The sequence below is a fragment of the Tenrec ecaudatus genome, chromosome 3 (assembly GCF_050624435.1).
Source record: "Tenrec ecaudatus isolate mTenEca1 chromosome 3, mTenEca1.hap1, whole genome shotgun sequence".
NCBI lineage: Eukaryota > Metazoa > Chordata > Mammalia > Afrosoricida > Tenrecidae > Tenrec > Tenrec ecaudatus.
The window spans coordinates 147,582,850-147,603,741 of record NC_134532.1 but is presented as its reverse complement, the minus strand read 5'-3'; the positions used below and the strand labels follow the sequence as shown (position 1 = coordinate 147,603,741).

The 20,892-nt window shown below is 46.2% G+C and overlaps 1 protein-coding gene across 1 annotated transcript in view; it reads left to right on the top strand.

Moving 5' to 3' along the window:
- The first annotated feature begins 14,101 nt into the window (after positions 1-14,101).
- Positions 14,102-20,892, top strand: part of SHROOM3 (shroom family member 3) — a 108,692-nt gene continuing 101,901 nt past the window's right edge. The window contains exon 1 of the mRNA XM_075544168.1: positions 14,102-14,249. The gene's annotated coding sequence lies outside the window, so the exon portion shown is untranslated. The remainder of the gene's footprint in view (positions 14,250-20,892) is intronic.

Below are 20,892 nucleotides of genomic sequence, written 5' to 3'. Positions count from 1 at the left end.
TGTTGAAGGCAGAGGCCACGCTCACTTTCCATGTGCTAGGAGGAAAAGCAGGTGAATCGAGAGAACGCTGGGGCTTTGCGCATGCTCCATTATACATAGAAGGCAAGAAGAGCTTTGGAGTGCTTTCCATTGCCTTGGCTGTGTTGACATTCCTTTGCCTTCTGGGGGACAGCAGGACCTTGTCCTCTTACTAAAATCGTTTTGCCTGTATCATCTCCAGCATCCAGGGTGGCCTGCCTCACTTTGATTCCACATGGTGACCGTTCTTCACGCTCACATTTTTGAAAATGACTGCAAATTGGAGCTTCCTTTTCTCTTCTCTAAAACATGACAAATAAAATTCCCGCCAGGGGCAATTATAAAAATAAAGGAAGAAAGTATAATTAGGCAGAAGCATGGTGCATGACTAATGTTGGGCACAGAATAAATGGTAGTTGCTGCTGGTACTGATTGGCCGTGGCTCAGCTCTCTCCTGGCAGGTGTGACTTTGTATGGGAGCCCTGGTGGCATAGTGGTTACACGTTGGGCTGCCAATCACAGGGTCAGCAGTCTGAAGCCATCAGTGGGCCCAAGGGGGCATAGGGAGGTTTTCTAGTTCCCTAAACAGTCTTGCAAACCCACAGGGACAGTTCTACCCTGCCCTGTAGGGTTGCGATGAGTCCAAGTGGACTTGATGGAAGTGCGTGTGTTTGGTTTGGATGCCTCTGTATAGCCATGACCATTGGGCCCACTACCCTGCCATGAGCTCTGGTGATACAGTGGTTCAGTTCTCAGCTACTAATGTCTAGGCTCTCTAGGAGAAAAGACTTAGCCATCTGTTCCTATAAAGATGAAAGACTAAGAATGCCTCTGAACACCCCTCGTCTCACCACCCAGGTGGCTGTGAATCAGCATTAACTCATTCAACTCCCCGCCCCTCCAAGGAGTCTAGCCAGGAGGCCACTAAAGTCAGCTCAGGATCACGTTATCTCTTGCCTTTAGCCAATGCACACACTTTGGACAACTCCCAATTGTGCAGATTACAGGAATTTTAAAAATAGATTCTCCACGCCCACCCCTCTTCAAACCATCTTATCCTCCGCTTCCTAAAGTAGGCTGAATAACACTGGCATCCGGCTCGCAGAGCTCACAGTTCTGAACACCTACTGGGAGAAAACTGGGTCTATAAACCAATACACCCGAATGGTTTTTTAAGACATACGGCATCCTGCTTGAGTTTACCTTTGGAAGGATGGAGTCAATGGTGAGACTGTAGGCAAATGAAAGTGAACCAGGCTGCAGAGACTTTCCATGATGCCTCATGACTGGATGGCTGCTTTAAAGCATGACCTTTAGCAGGATTTGAGGAATAAGGGAGGGGGAGGGGAGTGGGCTTCTGTAAGTCAACAGTTCAAGTGAGAACGCCAAAAAGAAAGCAAGAGCTGCATTTAATTTATGTTCCTTTTGCAAGCCAGAGAAACGAGAACTTAAGCCAGAGAAGCGAGTACTTAAGCCAGAGAAGCGAGTACTGTGGGATGGCGGTGCTGGCCAGTAACATACACAGGGAGGTTGACAAATGAAGAGCAGGTGGTTTAAAAACAAAACAAAGCACCCTGATACTAAATAAAGGGTTAGCTCCTTTGGAAAATGTGTCTACATTCAGTACTTAGATTGTCTGGATCTTAGTAGGTGCAAATCATCAATATCATCTGCATTTCAAAAATAACCCTCGTTATTTCTGGGTTTTTTTTGTTTTTAATCTCATGAGGTTATATTTCTATAGCAACTTGGTTTCTTCTAAAGGCTATGTATGGAAATATTGATGACATAAATATTTATAATAGTTTATATAAAGTCAATATGTTGTAGATAGACTATTAGGAGAAAACCTAGTCAATAGAACAGGAGTCTTGGTGTTTTGAATCAAAGTAATGATATGTCCTTGAAAGACCTAAAAGTCCACATGGAATGCCCAAGTCAATAAGCAGTACTCCTGCCCTCCCTCCCCCAAAAGTTCTTTTTGTCTTAAGAAGAAATCATCACTGGTGTATTTGTTGAATTCCCTTGACTGGGGAAGCAGTTCTTCACAATAAATAAGAAGTCATAGATTCCTAAACAGTGGGATAACATGAAAACTTTAGCCATTAAACAAGTTTCCTACCAACTGAATCCCATTTACACTCCTGTATCTAGTTCTCCTATCCGGATGTTTAGCTCATAAGATTCAGTTACCGCAAAACCAAAAGCCAAGTCCATTGTCATCAATTCTGACCCATGGTAACCCAGGGTGTTTCGGAATAGGACGGAGCTTTGTAACATTTTCTTGGCTCTAATCTTAATGGGCGTAGCTTGCCACGTCTCTTCTTTCTTCCTTCCTATCTTTCTTTCCTTTACATCAACTTCTTTTTCTTGCCATGCCAGTGCTTTCCAATGCCAGCAGAGTCAACCCTTTGCCCAACCTTTCTCTCTTCCTTATTATCTCTCGCTCATCTCCAGTGCTGTCTTGCTGGCTCTTTCCCTATCCAATCATCCTGCACATTTTTGGACAGAGACACACAGTATTTTAACAAATGTCAAATAAATAAAAAAGATACACATTGCAAGTCAATAATAAAGCATTTCATCTCTCAATTAATGTCTCTCCCAAATCCTTATTTAGCTGCATCGTCAGAAACACATGCGTTATTATTTTAACAATTTAAAAGGCATAGGACGTCCAGCAGGGCAAATTGGATTATGTCCCAGAAAAGATTCCAGTATTCAGTTTCCGTGTCTCTCAGAGAGCCTCAATTCAAACACTTTCTGCTCAGGAAGGAGCAGGCTAGACTGAGAATGCCCTCTAGCTCGGCCCTGCCCACCTGTCCTTGACCACACAGCCTCCCTAAGTTTCCTGTGCACCTTCCCCCCCAGTGACAAGGACAAACCAATATTTGAATGCACTTTAGTTGAACCCTTTCTGCTGAGGACCTGTCACTTGTGGAGTTTTACCTTTCAAGATTCTGGGTCATCAGTATTCATTGTCACCAAGATCACCTATCTTTTTTCAGAGTCCCATGGCCTTCACATACCAAGCACACTTCGCCTCCCTCCCGCAGGCTGCGCCTCTCACGGGAGGCGGCAGCCCTGGGCAGTTCACGTCTCCCCTGCTCAGAGCTCCTAGGCTTAAACGGAAACGCACTTCTCCAGCACAGACACCGGCAACTAGTTTCAAGCCAGCAGGCTCTAGCTGTGTCAACTGTGGCTTGACTGTGCCTTCTATAATTCAGAACGCGACTTTATCCTCCGAGGACATTTTATTTAGTGATAACTTTAACTTAAAACCACAAGTTGAAGTCTTTACTAAAATTATTCTACATAATCATCATTCTTCCCAAGATAATGTTGTTGTTGTTGTCGTCATCTTTAGATGCCATCGAGTCAGCTCCAACCCATAGCAACCCTATGCACAACCTTAGGAAACACTGCCCGGTCCTGCGCCATCCTCACAATTGTTCCTATGCCTGAGCCCATTGCTGCAGCCGCTGCGTCAGCCAATCTCATCGAAGGTCTTCTTTTTCACTACACCATCCACTTCACCAAACATGAGGTCCCTCTCCAGGGGCTAGTCTCTCCTGACATCATATACAAAGCATGTAAAGCAAAAGCTTGCCATCTTTGCTTCTAAGGAGCACTCTGGCTTTACTTCTTTCAACTCAGATAGGTTTGTCCGTCTAGCAGCCATGGTCATTTCAGTATTCTTCTCCAGCATGACAGTTCAAAAGCAAGATAACATTAACCATAACAGTCTATTTAGTCAAAATCCTGGTGGTGTAGTGGTTACACACTGGGCTACGATCTGCATGGTTCACAGTTCAAAACCACCAGCAGCTTCGTGGGAGAAAGACTAGGTGCTCTACTCCCGTCCACAGTAAACAGTCTTGGAAACCCACAGGGGGTTACTCTGAATCACTATTGACTCCATGGCAGTGAGAATTTAAGAGGAGCAAAAATTTAATAAGCATTCACTTTATGCCTGGAAATACCAGAAACCTTGGATTCTGGTCCAATAGTTAGCCCCTACACACACACACACACACACACACACACACACACACACACACACACTTTTACAGATGAGGAAGTTGCTTCACAGAGCAGTTAGTGACCAGTCCAAAGTCATGGGGCAAGTGCTGGGGCCAGGATTCCAAACTTCCTGAGTGAGATAGTTAAGGTTTATTGTGCCAACCAGGCTGATAAACACATGTGGGATCAATTAAAGGGCGGAGAGATAAATGGCTTGGTGAGCCTCGCCTTTCTAGTTCTCAGGCCTCTTGCTTTCTGATGGTTGAAACAGAGTGCAGCTGCCTTAGCCAGTTCCCTGCTTCAGCTGGCAAGGCTGACTTCCTACGAGACACCCCTGAGGAGAAGCCACATGGACCTACCCTGATGCAGCCCTGGGTGCTGGAGCAGCCGTGTGGAGACCCCTGCCAGCGCTGAGATGCTCACACGTTCACTGATTCAGCTTTCCTCCTGCAGTCAGCGTCATTGCATGTGCTTTGTGAGATTGAGGAGGACTTTGTAGATTGCGGACATATAGGCTAATGTTGGACTTAGGGGCTTGGGCAACACTGGATAGGGATGCTTTCTTAATGTACACTTACCCTTTATATCAAACTCTCTTATACATATGAGTTTCTGTGGATTTGTTTCCCGAGTTTGCCCAGACTAACACACTGAGCCTAGTTGTTCCTTAACCATTTTCCAATGTTGGCCCCACCTGAGTAGGATTCACCTGAGAGAGGGCCCAGCACATCCTATTTACCCTCCTCTGTGCACCACCAACGGGACTTCCTGAATGAGCAAGCATCACGGGACTCTTTTTGCACTGCCTGCTGGATAAAATCTAAGTCATGATGATAGTCCAAAAGGTTTGCTTCCAGCACCTGCCTCTCTCTCTGCATCTTTTGCCACGTGCCCATGCCCTGGAGACATTACTTGCTGCTCCCCACATGGCCCACACTGCCCAATTTGGCTTCTCTTCCTGCAGGTTTTCTGCCCAGTTCCTCCTTTTCCTCTGCAGTCCATTGGTAAGTGCAAATCCATCCTTCAGTATGTCGCGCCTACTACCTCTTCTCCGAGGCCTCCCGTGACATGAATCTCCCTCCTCTGTGACCCTTTGCGGCACATTGAGCTGCTAGTCAGGTCAGTGGTTCAAACCCATCTCAAGGAGAAAGATGAGGCTTTTTGCTCCCATAAGGATTCACAGCCTCGGAAGCCCTAGGAAGCAGTTCTACCCTGGCCTGGAGGGTCACTGTGCTTCCAACCTTTGCTGCTGGGATACAGACCTGTGAATCCCAGGAATGAGAGTTACCATAGGTGAGCTCCATGCGCCTGGCACAAAAACTGGCCTTAATTTCTATTGTGAAACCATTTTCAACTGGAAGGCAGAAACTTAATATTGGCCAAATCCAGAGTCTGCACCCACTCCAGGGTTGCAGGGGAGTTGGGAGGAGCTGAAGTAGACTCTGGGGTGTGTGTGTTGTCGTTAGACCAAGTGTGGTCTCCATCACTATCTCCCCGCGATGGTATCTGCTGGGATGGTTGTATGTGCAGTTTCCTTGGGCCCACCAGGTAGCTGTGTCCTCCTGCTTCTCAAGAAACAGGCTGCCTCTCCAGAGCCACTCTGGGTTGGGAAGACTAATGGAAAATGTGAGGCCATCTCTTCCTCAGGTGCCGTGCCGTACACAGACATTTCCCTCCTCCAGATTCCAGCAACCCTGGGGTGGAGCCAGCTCTCAGACCTGGCCTGCGTTCAGGGCTGAGAGACTTTCTGTTCTCAAATCTCCAGGCCTCTCTGGAGTTTCTGTCTCGCCCATGTAGGTCTGTGTCAGACATTCCAGCATCGATAACCCACTCCTCCTTCCTTCCAATTCTCCTTTAATCAAGGAAAACTTAAAAATTCTATTGAGGAGGAAAGCTTACCCTAATGACTCAAAATCCGAGTCTTAGACTTATATGCTTTGTTACATGAGTTCTGCTGAGCCCTTTCCTTCTCTTGTGTCAATCAGTGGCACGGAGTAGTAGGAGAGACGTAGCCCACAAGGATATTCAACAGAAACCCCCCCAAAACACACACACTCCCTGATTACCTCATAATAATCTCTCAAAAATCTTTTGCAGAAGGTACAATTATCTTATTTGACAGAGGAAAACCTTAGGAAGCTTAGTAGGACGAGAGGCAGTCTCCATCCTCGCTTCTAAGGAGCAATCTGGCTGCACTTCCTCCAAGACAGATTAGTTTATTCCCTTGGCCGTCCACGGTACTTCCACTATTCCTACCAGTACCACCAGTCAAGCATATTGATTCTTCTTCAGTCTTCCTTCTTCAGCACCCGACGTTCCCAGGCATAGAAAGCCATTGAAACTACCACGGGTTGGGCCAGGATCCCTTAGCCCGCACATTGACATCTTTGCTCTTCCATACTTTAAAGAGGTCTTGTGCAGCAGATTTACCCCGTCCAACTTGTCGCTTGATTTCTTGACTGCTGCTTCCATGAGCATTGATTGTGGATCCAAGTAAGATGAAATCCTTGACAACTCCAATCTTTTCTCATTCGTCATGATGTTCCCTGTTGGTCCTTAAATCAAGAAATTCTGAAACTTAACGCATGACATTCTGTCAACTGAAGAATAAGTAGAGTTGAAATTTTGATTGAGAGCATTATCTAGCTCATGTCCACCACTGGCCTCCCCTTGTCTTCTACCGCCAGGTTAGCCTAGGTATGGCAAGCAATTCCTGTGCCCAGTCTGGGGGTAGGGGGGGGCATTCCTTAATGACACAACAATAGCCAGCGGGGATCGTGTCCAAAGGAGCAATCGCCAGCTGTTCTCCACCAGTGCAGTCCTACTGAAAGCCTATTATCTTTTGAGGTGATCATCTGAGACGCTGGTGCTGTGCAAATCTGATAACCTCCGGCACCTTTCTGCTAATTTCTTTTTCATCCAGGGGTTCTTTTATACTATAATCCATAAATACTTATGATAACAGATATCGTATTTATTAGACGCTGCACTTAGGTGAAAGGTAAAGACTTGAGGATGTGATGGCTCAGGTTATAAACAAAGGCAGGGTTGCTGAATAAATATTTTTCCTTCATAATTGTCTTTCTAGATGCGTTGTCCTTTATTTTTAAAAAGGCTCCACGCCAATCGAAATAAAAGGATCAAAATAATTCTCTTCCCCATTCTACCTCCCCCAGGTAATTTATATTGGGCTGGCTTGTGTTCTTTCTTGTTCTTTTAATGCATGTATTCAAGGAGATATTCATAATTATAGGACTTTATTGTTTTGGTTTCTTTTTCTATTCTAACTCTAGTTAATATTCCTAAGACTTTCCCCGTCTCTCCATTCCTCCGCCATTTCTTTTTCTTTTCCTTCTCTTTTTCATTGTTTCTTATTTTTCATTTCAGCGATAGCCAGGAATAGGCGCTCAGAAATTTGTTTTCACCCTCAAAGTATGACAACTTAGATTAAGTTTGGGTGGGAACCTTATTTCTTGGGCTGCCTTGCTCTCTTACAAAGCCTCACCACAAGAAAGAGGGAAGAAAAAAAATTCAATTATTTGACCAAAATATTTCAAAAACCCAGGGTGCTTTTTTAATAATTAAAATCTGTACTTTATTTTAAATCTCCAAATTATGTATAAACAATCAAACAAACTCACTGCCATTGAGTTGTGACTCTGACTCATCGTGACCCTAGAGGACGGAGTAGAATTGCCCTCTGACCCTAGAGGACAGGGTTTAAGGATTGCAGCCGGCTCTTTAGGAGAGTAGAAAACCACGGATTTCTCCCAAGGAGGAGCTGGTGGGTTCAAACTGCAGGCCTTGTGGTTAGGGAACCAATGCATTGCTATCTTCCTCTGCTTCTCCAAACTGATAAAGAGACCATTTGCTTGAGCTTGGATGGCCACTTGCAAGCTTTTAAATGCACAGGCTTGGATGAACTTGGAGGGAGAATAGAAGCACTACTTAGTCTATTAGGACAATTAACTGGGATATCCCATGAAGCCCGGACCTTCCAAATCATATTCTATGAGGCATTTGGTTATATATATATGAATTTGGTTATAAATATATATTATATATATTGGTTATGTACATATATATTAGTAGTTTTATTTTTCTTTTATAACATAGTCCATATCCCAAGATTTTCCCATTTTTTCAGATGCACAACCGATTGACATCAATAACATCCACCAGCTGTCCAACCATTACTCTTTTCCCCCCCAACAATTACTCTTAGTCACTGTGAATTTCCCACCACTGTAAACAAAACTCCGTGCGCCATATGCACTGGATGCGTCACAACTAATTTAACCATTTCTCTCCCAGGGCCATGTAGGTTGCTTCCAATTTTGTTGCATGTCTAATCTTCCCACCAAGACGTCCCAGGAAGAATCCTGCCAATGCGTGTCTTCTTACAGACCTGGGGCTGCTGACCTGGATGACTGCCCTTTATGCAGTGACCCTCCACGATGGACAGTGTATTTTGTCTCCCATAGTTCCGTGAGGGCGGAAGCTTGTTGACTGCAGCCAGCCTCAGAAGCTGCACCTTGCAGTCTCATTCTGCTGGTTTTGTTCCTGTTGTGGTTGCTCTGAGCTGTTTCCTTGTACCCCCGTTTGAATGAATACATATTTGTATTGAGAGAGCCATTTCTGTCCCATGAAGTCATGCGCCCTGCAGTTGACTACTATATCCCTGTGTGTTCATAGCAGCAGCAGAATCAATCTGAAAGGAGCATCCCTCTGCCTCCTCCTCCCCTCTCATTTCCTTGGGTTGGGAAATGAGATTCTTAGACGCTGCACAATAGTCAGTGCATACGAAGCCTCTACTAGTACCCTAGTGCTGGGGCCCCAGAGGACCACCGCTGGCTCAATGTGCGTCCATGTGCAGAGCCAAAGCTCCTTGCCATCGAGTCAATTCTGGCCCTTAGCAGCCCCAGATGCCAACAATAAAAAGAGAAAGTGCAGAAGGTGCCAACGCAGAGGATTTGGGGCCTCGCTAGGCTATTGTAGAGAAACGATTGTACATAAAGGGGTACCGAGATAGCTGAAAAAACTCTGAGAAGAAGCAGACAGAAATTATAGAGGACCTCCCCCACTCCATGTTATAGTCAACACTTTGTGGAATAAATTGTTTATAAAGCTTGGGAGGGCCTTTCATATGGAGTCCCCTTCCCTTGCACTCCTGCTTTCACATTGCATTCGCTCCAATGGCTGCTCACTTGTTTCTCACCTTTTGGTGTGAGTGGCTAAGAAAAAAAGATGTTTTTAAAGTGGATCTGATGTTATAGAAACTATATAATGCTTATTCTAACTGGAACCCTCGCTTAAGAGAAAAGCACACCCGATTCTTCTGAATGTTTCCAACAGCCCAGGCTCACGTGGGGTCTCTTGATTGTCCGTGACTTTATATTGACCACAAAACAGGCCCTAGACCTTATTTTCAATATTCAGCAGACATTGCTTTTCGAAGGTGCCGATCTCCAAAAGAGGTGACGAGATGAGCCACATGATTTCCTGGATGCTTCGACCAAGGGGAAGAGTTGTTATATTTCAAATGTTTTGTCTCAAATGGTTTATATTCTCCACATCAAAACTTCACTGATTTGGGAACAGAAAGCTTGGTGGTGTGGTGGGTTAAGCACTAGGTTGCTAACTAGGAAGTTGGCGGTTTCCGCCCTTTGGCTGCTCTGCGGAAAGAGCTGAAGCAGCTGGGCAACTCCCCGGGGCAATGCGACTCTGTGCTATGGGGTCCCTAGGCGCCGCAGCCTACTCCACAGCAAGAGGTTTAGGTAACTGGCTGGATGGTATGACTGTGTCCCAGAGAAATTTAGTTCAATATTTTAAAGCATAACACAGAAGACCAGGCGCCATGGAGTCAGTTCCGACTCAACAGGACAAAAGCACACCCTCGCCTGGCTGCGTCTGCGTCCATCGTGGCCGCCCTTTTGCGGAGGGCGTTCCTCTTGTTAAGACTGTGCATCTGTATTTGTATAGTGGAATCTAAAAGAAGCTAAATTTATGGAAAAAATCCATTCTGATTCCCTTATTATGGATAGGATTTCTGTATGCGTTTTCTTGAAGTGTATAATTAAATATATTGAACTCATTTAAATAATTTCAAGAATAAGTGCTGAGTCTAGGAGTATAAACAGGAGTAACCCTTATGTTAAAAGTACTTATTCTCATAGGTGTCTCCCCGTTTGGCAATGATAGCGGAGCTACAACATTCTCAGGGCCAGGCTCCCCTCCCCTCCTGTGTCTGCTGAGGGCCTTGCCAGAGGTGAGACCCTCTTTCCGGCCCTGCTCACTCCATCATCATCCCACCATCAGAGAAGGCATGTGGGTGTCTTTTACTAAAAAGGTCTGACTTTTTTTTAAGTGTGACTTTTTACCACAAAAGGGCATCTGTTCTCTGACCTCACTCATATGAAATGACAATAATAGACGAATATATAGAAACCAGTTTCTCAGTCGTTCCCCAAAGTGAGAAGGAGTGGTTGGGAATGGGGGAGCCATTGCTTAGGAATCCAGGAGCTTCTGTTTCTGGTGATGGGCGATTGAGCAGTGATTACACAATATAATTTAATGTTACCGTTGCCACTAAATTGCCTACCTGAAAAGTATTTAAATGTGAGGGTGTGTGAATTGTAACTCCACGTCGTTGTTGGGTACCATCAAGGGAGCTGGAACAGTTTGCACAAGAGAACAAAACCTGCCTGGTCCTGCACTGGAGCCATGTTGCAGCCTTCCCCTGTTTCCACTGCCTCCTTAGTTTAACTCCCTAACCGTATGAAGCCAGCAACTTCATCAAGACTTAAAACAAAAGCAAAAATGAACAAGACCCAGGATGGTCACACACACCCTTCTCTACCTCTGAGTTGTGTACTTTTTTTTTCTATTTATAACTGCCTTGCAAATATTTTAGCATTAAAACAAAAACCTTAACCTCTTGATTAGCATATTTGTTTTCATTATTTTAAAAATCGATTGAGTTTTAATATAATATGTGATTGCAGAGAGCAATAGTAACCCCGGAATTATGGGCTGTGTGACTTTACAGAGGCCATCTTTAATAAGTGTCGTGGGAGAGTTATATGTGTTCACATGGGCTGCCTGTCACTGCCACAGGGTTGTGCATCTGGGAGGCTTTGTGAGGGAAGTAAAGGGCCACTTTATTTGTCCCCATTCCTGCAGAGAGCCACCAGCGTGATTTTGACCTGCTGCTGCAATCTCTTTGTTTCAGGGCTCATCTTTGGTCTCAGGAGATGGGTGGTTTTGCCATCATTTACAAATATCTAATGATGCCTCTATTTTTCATATGTAATTTTAGACATATATACAAGCCCCACCCCCAAGTCTGTGATGCAACAGAAAGAAGCTTAGTAATCTCCTGTCAGAGCGATGTGTCTCACTGGTATAAGACAGGCTTGTATGTACACTTAGACTTTGCACTCAAATCACCAATTTGTAGTAAAGGTTCATGACCCTATGGGACAGAGTAGAACTGCCCCCGTGGGGTCCCAGACTGAAACTCTGCTTGGGAGTAGAAAGCCTCGTCTTTCTCCTGTGGACTGGCTGGTGGTTCTGAACCGCTGGTGTTGTGGTTAACAGCCTACTGTGTAACCCACGACAAATCAGAAATGCCTGGGTGGCAGGGAGTTTCTGTTTGTTTGGTTCCACCCTCGGGAGATTTCGCCTCACCCCAGGACCTAGCAAACGAGATAAAGAGGCTGTGGAGGTGGAAGGAACCTGATGGGCTTTGCCTTCAGAGCTCCTGGCTGTGTCTCCAAACCCACTGCCATCCAGTCAGTGACTCACAGTGAGCCCATAGGACAGAGCTGAGCTGTCCCGTAAGGTGTCCAAGGCTGTAAATCTTTCTGGGAGCAGACAGCCTCAGCGTCCTCCAGCAGAGTGGTTGGTGGGTTCCAAGCCCCCCACCCCGCCCCAGGTTTGGATTAGCAACTATTTTAACTATTGTGCCACTGCTTTTTGAGTTGACTCCATCGAGTCGATGCCAATTCATAGCGCCACCCCATAGGGCCCCTGAGTTTCTGAGACTTTAATTCTTCATGGGAGCAGAGAGCCTCATTTCTTTCCTGTGGATCGGCCTGTGGTTTCAAACTGCTGACCTTCGGATGTGAGCCCAATGCGTAACCAGTAAGCCACTAGGGCTCCCATTGGTTTCTGTTTAATACTTATTTCTTCAACATAAGCGCTGCAGCAATGTGCTTTAGGAGTAGTGTGGGTGACCACTCTCTAAAGCGTAAATTCAAGACACCCCCTAACCTCTTCCCCAAACTAGGTTTGCCAAGGACAGATGACTTGCAAATGTTGCCTCCCTGTTCCAGCACCTAGCAACTGTGTTTATGGGTACCAGCTTGACTTTGTGATAGGTGTGTATGTATTTGTATATGCTTGCTATGAGTTAGAATGGGCTGGGCAGCTATGAGTTTGGTTTGGTGTGGTTTGGTGGGTTACAGGTTGAGTCATTAACTGGTAGGTCAGCAGTTCGAACCCACCAACCGCTTCCAGGGAAAAAGATTAGGCTTTCTGCTCCAATAAAGATCAACAGTCTTGGGAACCCACAGGTGCACGTCTAGTCTGACCTATAGGGTCTCTATGAGTTGGAATCAACTTGATGGCAGTGAGTTTGTATGTTTGTGCTTTGATGATACTGTGTTTAAAACAAAAGGAAAACTTGGAGGATATGCCCTTACTGGGCAGGGGGAGGGGGCCTGGCCTTTTCAGTAAAGATTTGGCCCTTGCTGTATCTGTCCATGCTTCTGCATTGGGCAGTGGTCTCCCAAAGAGCTTCTAAAAGTGCTTGGGGAAAATGGAATGAAAAGGTCATTTTTCCATGAGCCTTTGGAAGTTCCCAGAGTATGGTAACTGAGGTGTCTCGTTTTTGCCTGGCTAGGTATTCTCGGGGTCTATACATCTGAACACACACGTATGATAATATATGCATGTGTATGATAATATATGTGTGTGCATGCGGTATGTATCTTTATAACAGCAGTAGATGTTCTGCTGGAGAAGACCTGAAGCTAACTTCACCCCTTACTGTTAGTGTAATCTCTGGAGGTGACATGTGAAAGCAATTAAGAAAGCCCGTCTCTGAGGGGGAATCTGGCCTCCCTGGAAAGATCCACAGCCAGTTGTGCAGGTTGAAGAAAAGATGCCCTTGAAAATAGCATTTTCCTTTGTAACATTAACTGGCCGCCTCTCCCATCAATGCAAAAACTAATGCAAAACAAAAACAAACTCCCCACAAATCCCAAAGTTTGCAAGGCTCAGTCGAACACCTCCAAAAGGTCAGTCAAAACCCGAGCCCCTCACCACCCTAATCCGAGGCGGCTGGGGAAACCGCGAGGCGTGCGCCAAGCGCTTCTCTAGCGTTTTCGGAGCAGCAATAACCTGAACCGCTCCGTTGGACTGAAAAGAGGACATGCTGAGGGGAAGAAAAAAAAGAAGGGGGGAAAAGGTTATTTTCCTTGTAATGTGAGCTTTTTTTTTTAACTGTGAACTTTTTACCTTGCTTCATTCATGCTCCATTTGATCAATTACTAACTGTGTAGCCCCTGCGAAGTGAGCGCGGGTTTCTTAAAATGGATATTTTGATTCGAGGGGTCCTCTTCACTGCAAAGTGGGAAAGAAAAGGGGGGAAAGTTAAGACACAGTTCTGCCTATACACTTGCGTGTGTGCGCGCGCGTGTGTGTTGGTGCCTTATTACCCCGCAGAGGTACACGGTGGAGGGGAGCGGGGAGCCCCTCTCCGCCGCCCAGGGGCCTGGGGGGAGAACCTTAGGCAGCCGGCTTGGCCATTGAAATGCAAATCCCACCCCGAGCGCCCGGGCCAATCCCCGCCCGCGGCTTCCTGGGGGATTACCTGGCGGCGAGCGCGGAGCGGGCGCGCGGCGGACGGCGCGGCTTTCGGTGCCGCGGGCGGCTGGGCGCGGGGATGCGCGGCCCCGGCGGCCTGGGAGGCAGGCCTGTCGGGCACCCTCGCGCTCTCCGCGCGCCCCGCGACCCGACGCCGTGTCCTGGGGCCGTGCGCCCCGGGCCCGCCGCGTCTCTGGAGCCTGGGCGCGCCGGCGCTGGGCGCGGTAGAGCCGCCCATTGTTGAGCGCGCGGAGCGCCGCCTCCTCGGCGCGGCGGCGAGGGATTTGAACTTGGCGTCCGTGCCGGCCGGGAGCCGGGTGCGGCCGGGGGCGCAGCCGGTGAGTGCGGGGCTCTGGGGCGGAGGGCGGGCGTCCGCTTCGCTCTCCGAGGACGGGGTCCCGGTCCGGGCTGGCCGTCGTCAGCAGCCGGCCTGATGGGGGGCAGTGGAGCGCTCCGAGGGACGCCTAGGCCTTTGCTGTTTTCACCGGGGAGGCAGAAGCTGCCCCTCGAAGGGGGAAAGAATGGTTAATTATTGACAGCATGGAAACTTTGGGGAAGAAATGATCTGTGAAATGGTTTAATTTTGATAAATTGCTTCCCCCACGGAGCTTAAAACCCCTCGCCTTTCTAAAATTTACTGGAGCTGTAGGCTTCGCCCCCCCCCCCCCCCAGCCCCGCATGTGCTCGGGAGCGCGGCACACCGGCCTTCCCCTTCCCCACCGGCTCCAGATCTATAACCGCGTTTCTGAACAGTGTGCGCCAGTGTCACGTAGTTGCGAAAATTAAGTGGTGCAAGTGAAATGATAGCAAGCACATGCCTACTGTGAGTTAAGGAATACAACAGCTTTTTTTGGTGGGGGGAGGGTCGAGAGTGGAGTTTGTGAAACTTAAATACAGGGGCTACTCTCTGGGGGCAGGAGTGGGGTGTAGGAGTAGTCATCTCTCTGTTTGATATTTTTGTTTTTTCAATTGGTGGCTTAGAGGTCTTCAGTGCATGAAGGCTTTGGGACGGAGTTTGAATGGGCGCACGCCCACTCATTTCATCTCCTCGTAGGTAGAGATTCCTGTGTGCTAACAGGTAACAACGGGCACCTTAGCACAGGGCCTTGGAACCGAAAGAGAGTTGTGTGCATTTTTCTGTGTTTGATTAGTTAATATTTAAAGACCAGTTGAATTGCCATCCATTTCCAGCCGGAAGCACAGTGGTCAGATAGGTATCCAAATCTTACCCCCAATAATTTTTCTAGAAATAGATTTACCTTTTAATTTTTTTCTGAGTACAAAATATTACGTGATCACTGCAGAAAGGGTAGAAAAAAGGAATGTCAAAAGCCATTAACACGTCAGGTTTCCTTTGCTCAGGCCTGATTCTCCATAGAAACCTAGTCATTTGAAAACCTTACAGCTTACGGACTTGGACTTCTTTCTTTTCTCTACAGCTGAGAAACCTGGTTTAGAAACCAGACCCAGAAATTGACAAGGAAATAAATTTGTACTTAAAAAACAGAATTATACCCACAGTAATTTATTTCCATTGTTCATGGGTTGCAACAGAATTTATTGTGGCAATTTCTCTTGAGTCAACTTCCCACATCTGCTCCTGGCAAATGGTTTCTGTTGGCATAGCCTGTTTTGTAAATACATCTCCAGACCATTAAGGCAAAGTGCCCAAACACATGCCCCTTTCCAGCGCTTGTAACCAGGCTCAGAGAGTTCATATTTTTATTGGTTTCTAGATCAGAACTTCCTCACCATACGCTTGATAAAACCCTGGAGAAGGTTACCAAGGGCGGTTGTGGAGAATTTACTTCCCTGGAGATTTTAAGAATAGGATAAACATCCATCTGTCTAGGATGATTTCAGTGGATAAAAAGGACGGTAGGTCATCCTTCGGAACCTCCAGATTGTGGAATTCTAAACAAATTCCTGTCCTTAGTAGCCTGGGACCAAAGGAAATCAAGATTCTCAACCCCCCAGGTGGTTGGGGGGACCCCACCTGAGCCCATTATGTCCATTTGCTCAACAAATGAGGTAAAACCTTGTTTTGATTTATGTAAAAACCGCCCATCAGTCCTTTGGCAAGAAGGATTTTAAACTGCCCTCCAGAATAGCCAGCCCTTTGCAGGTCAGGATGGAAAGTCAACAGCAAAAATTAATTGCTCTCAAGAAGTTACTGATTGGATGTGGTGTAGAATTTATGATTTGAAGTTAATGGCTTGATTGATGGGAATTAAAAGATTCTGTCCCAAGTTGGGATGGTTTTGTGTGTGTGTGTGTGTGTGTGTGTGTGTGTGTGTGTGTGTGTGTGTGTGTGATGAGCCCTCTAAATGAAGAATGGATCTTTGAACTCAGAATGAATGGATCAATATCCTACCTTGTATGTTACATCTGGTCACATTCTTACATCAACATATTACTTTTTCCTCCAAACCCATTCTTGCCTTTGCATTTTCAGAAACCAGATAACACTTTGACCCAAACCAGGTCCTCCTCTCCCTTGGGTTGGACTTCCGTGTGCCCAAGGGGCCGGCAATTCAGACGATTTTGCTGGATACTTTCAGAAAGTTAGAATTTCTTGGGTTGTGGCTTCCTCTGCTGTCCTGTCTGACAGAAGCATCCCGTAATTCTCACCCCCGTGTGGCCTCCATTGCAGTGACACTTTCCTTCCTTTCTGTAGTGTCACTTGAACCGAGGCTGCCCACCCTCATGCCTCCTTGCAGGCTCACTGAGCTGGGCTCTCTTTCTAAGAAAGGTCAGGCAGGACAGAACATAGGGAAGCCCGAGCCTCCTGGCTGGCTGATCTTACACCTGCTTGAATGAGCAGTGGTCCACAGACCTGGACACTTCTGCTTCCCGTATTTCAGCGCATGCGTGAAGCCAGTTTGCTTCTGGTGTATAGAAACACCTGAAGAAGGAATCGGTACTGAAACAGTCCATCCCCAAACTTTTCCTGTGTAGGAGGTGTTCCAGGAAATTAGAGGGAGGTGCTCTACCCTCATGGGACTTGTGGCAAGAGAGGAAACGTTAACCATGTTCCTGAGCTAGCCACGTGCTGAAGAGAGAGTATGGAGATACCTCTGTATTGTCGAAAGGCTCCACCGCCAACTTTCTCTAACTTGAACAGCAAAATTCGAGAAAAAAAAAATCTGCTCAGTGTTCCTAACTTTGCCCCAGAGTCAATGGAAAATCCGACGTGAATTAACCTGGACAGGCTGAGAGGAGCCATGCGTCGGGTCTTGCAGTGGACACAAAGCGGTGATCCGTCTGTCTGCCTAAGCACCGTTGTGCCTCAGACAACATACAGCGCGCGTGTTGGCGTGGCCAAGCCCTCATCCTTGTGCGTTTCTTGTCCTTGACTTATGTAAAATGCCATGACATGGCTCCAGAGAAGTGAGTGGTGGATCCAGTAAAGGCAGAAACCTGTGAGAGCCCCATAGAGTTCAAGAAAGCAGTCATGGTGAAATTTGAATCAGGTCGCTGCTTGTCTGATTTGGCGGCTGAGTACAACATGGATAAGTCAGCATTGTCAACATATTTTGGGGGTTGGGAGAGGATGTGATTAAAGTGGCGAATGTAGCAAAAGGTGTGAAATAGCCAGCAAACAAAGAGACAGTAAACTGGATGGCTCTCCAGAATCCAGACCAAACAATGCCCAAGTCAGTCATTCTATTTGCACAGCCCAGCTGCTGTGCCCCTGGGGGCCATGACGTCCATCCCAACTCCTCCGACCCTGCCGCACCGGAAGGAAACCCCTGCGCCTGTACATCCCCGCCATCGTTCTTATGTGGGAGCCCATTGTTGCAGCCACTGTGTCCGTCCATCTCCTCTAGAGCCTTCCTCTTTTTTTTTGCTTCCTCTCTACCAAGCACAATGTCCTTCTCCAGGGACTAGTCTCTCCATCCAACGTGTCGAAAGCATGTGAGGTGTGATCCTACCCTCCTTGCTTTTATGGAGCGGTCTGGGTGCACTTCTTCCAAGACAGATCGGCTTGCTCTTTTGGCGGTCCACGGGATGTTCAGTATCCTCCTCCAGCGCCACAGTGCAAAGGCATCCATTCGTTTAAGGCACTGGTTCTCAACCTGCATCATGCTGCGACCCTTTCATACAGTTCTCAGGTTGTGGTGACCCCCAACTATAAAATTATTTTTGTGGCTACTTCATAACTGTCATTTTGCTACTGTTATGATTGGGTGACCCTTGTGAAAGGGTCTTTCGACCCCCAAAGGGGTCGCGACCCATAGGTTGAGAACTGCTATTTTAGGGTCTTTCTTATTCAGTGTCCAATGTTTACAATCTAAGGCTACTGAAAATACCATGACTTGGGTCAGGCACACCTTAGTCCTCCAAATAACAACACTTTAGTCTTGTGCAGCAGATTTACCCAAGGCAATGTGTAGTTTGATCTGACTGCTGCTTCCATGAACATTGATTGTGGATCCAAGCAAGATAAAGTCCTTGACAACTTCAACCTGTCCTCCATGTATCATGTTGTATCTACATTGGTCCAGGTGTGAGGATGTTGGTTTTCCTTACATTGAACTGTAATCCACATGGAAGCCGCAGTCCTTGATCTTTATCAGCAACTGTGTCAATGCTCCTCTGTGTCAATGCTCCAACTGTGTCAATGGCTCACAAGCAAGGTTGTGCCATCTGCATATCACAGGTGTAGCAGCTTTCCTCCGATCCTGGATCCTGTCGCCGGGTTCTTCCTCTCACCCAGCTTCTCTGATGCCATACAGTTTGGACAAGTATGGTGAGAGAATATAGCCCTCACACCTGTCCTGGTTTTAAACCCCGCAGCACTCCCTTGTTCTGTTTCCACAACCGCCTCCGGATTGACGTCCAAGTTCTGCTTGAACACAATGAACTTATCTGGAATTCCCATTCTTCTCAAGGCTATCCATAGTTTTATTCTGAACCACACAGTCGAATTCCTTAGCGTAGTCAATAAAACCCGAGTAAATATCTTTGGGTACTCTCTGCTTACACATCCGTCTGACATCAGTAATTATATCCCTTGAAGTCATAGAAACCAGGCCAACGAGGAGCCCTGGGAGAGCAGTGTGACACCCACCGAGCTGCCAAGCGCAAGGTCAGTAGGTGGGGCCCACACGTTGCTCCTCAGGAGGAAGAGGAGGCTGTCTGCTCATGTGAGGGTGAGGCAGACAGACCAGGGGACCTAGACCAGCTCTACTTCTAGATGTGCATTCTGTTGGACAAGTTTCTGAATGCCTCTAAACCTCAAAACAGCTAATAAAATATTTCAAGTTGATGGGCGGATCAAATTAGGTAATGCCCTAAAGTGTCTTAGAACTCAAAATGTCAGTTGAGATTTCCAGCTGTGAGAAATTGTATGTAAATGCTGAGGAGCAGCTGGTGGTTTTGAACTGAAGACCTTGCTGTTAGCAGCTCATTGCATAACCACTATGCCACCAGACGGTTATTAGGGAATTTAAACTTAAAATTCTTACCATCTAAACAAAATACGACTGGGGCTTTTGTTAGCAGCGATAAACCCCAAAGAGAAGAAATACACATTGGGTAAGCCCTTCCTTAGAGGACTGATTTAATAATCATTGTTGAGGTTGAACTCACAGACTAAGCTCACAGCTTCCTCTGGGAACCCAGGTGAGAGATTTACATATTACGTAGTTCTTCCAACTTGGACTGGACTCCACAGCAACAGTGTTTTGGAAAATCTCTTATTTGCTACATTAAGATTATGTAGTCCCATCCCCCACCCCCTAGCCGCCAGGTTTCTTTTAAAAGAGACAAGTGATAATTGGAATTTTCCTTAAAATGCTTAGGAGAAAGTATAATACAATGATAATGTATGTAATCTATTGGAATCAGCTCAATGACAGTGAGTTTGGTTTTAGTATTGATATTAAGATCTAATTATTTTATCAAATATATATATGTATGTACACTTTTATTGAGACATAGTGCAGACATCATACAATCTAATAGTTCAATTAAATCAAAAAGTGTTGTACAATCACTACCACGATCGGTTTAGAACATTTTCTTCCTTCTTGAATTCCTTGTTATTAGTGCTCCATCTCTCCCAGCCTCCTTTGCTGTTTTAACAAGTGTTTGGGAAAGATGTCATAGACCTTGCCGACTCCATTAAGAGGGATTCTGTTACTGGGTTGGTTAAATCAATAAACATTCAGAAACCTTTACTGAGAACTTACTAGACACAGGGAGTTCAATCATGGGTAAGACATCACACCCTCAAGGGTGTGTAGATATCTGAATGGGAATAATTCTAAGTAGTCTGGAGCATTCTTCTGGAATTTTGTTTTCTTCTCAGCACAGTAGGCTGTTGTCAGGTAGCATTTTTGGTTGGTTGTTTTGTTTGCCCTGAGACTCCTGATTATTTTTCATTGATGCCATTTTCTTAAACATCAGAGTGTCTCGTTAAGGTTTTCTCTTGGGACCCAGCACTTAAAATAACAGCAAAATGGTCTTGTGTAAAGGCCGTGCTGTGTAGGTAGAAAGATCCTTGGGCAAAGACCCAACTTTGAATCTGAGCTCTGTTCACTGATTTACAGGTTCTTTACCTGCCCCCTTTCTTCTTTAACTTTGTGTCCTGAATCGGATGATGGTTCACAGAGCAGCTGTTTTACATTCATCAAGTCGTACACACTTGATTTCATCTCATTCATTATAATCCCCACATCACTGTCCCACCTCTTCCCTATGTTTCCTGTTTCCGTTCCTCCTCCTTTTCTAACCCTTCTCTATGTTGTCCTTGTTAAAAGCCGCCCCTTTGATCTCAAATGATTGATCTAAGGTGTGCATACTTCACTAGAGGTATTGTTTCCCTTGTAGACCAGGCTATTGTTTGGCTGAAAGTTGAGCCCCCATTGGTAAACTCTAGACCTGAAGGGTGGCTAATGGCTCTCTCTGCTAGGAAGCCTGGCCTCCTTTATGATTTTGAGTTGTCTTCCACATTTTCCTACCACTGTATCCAGA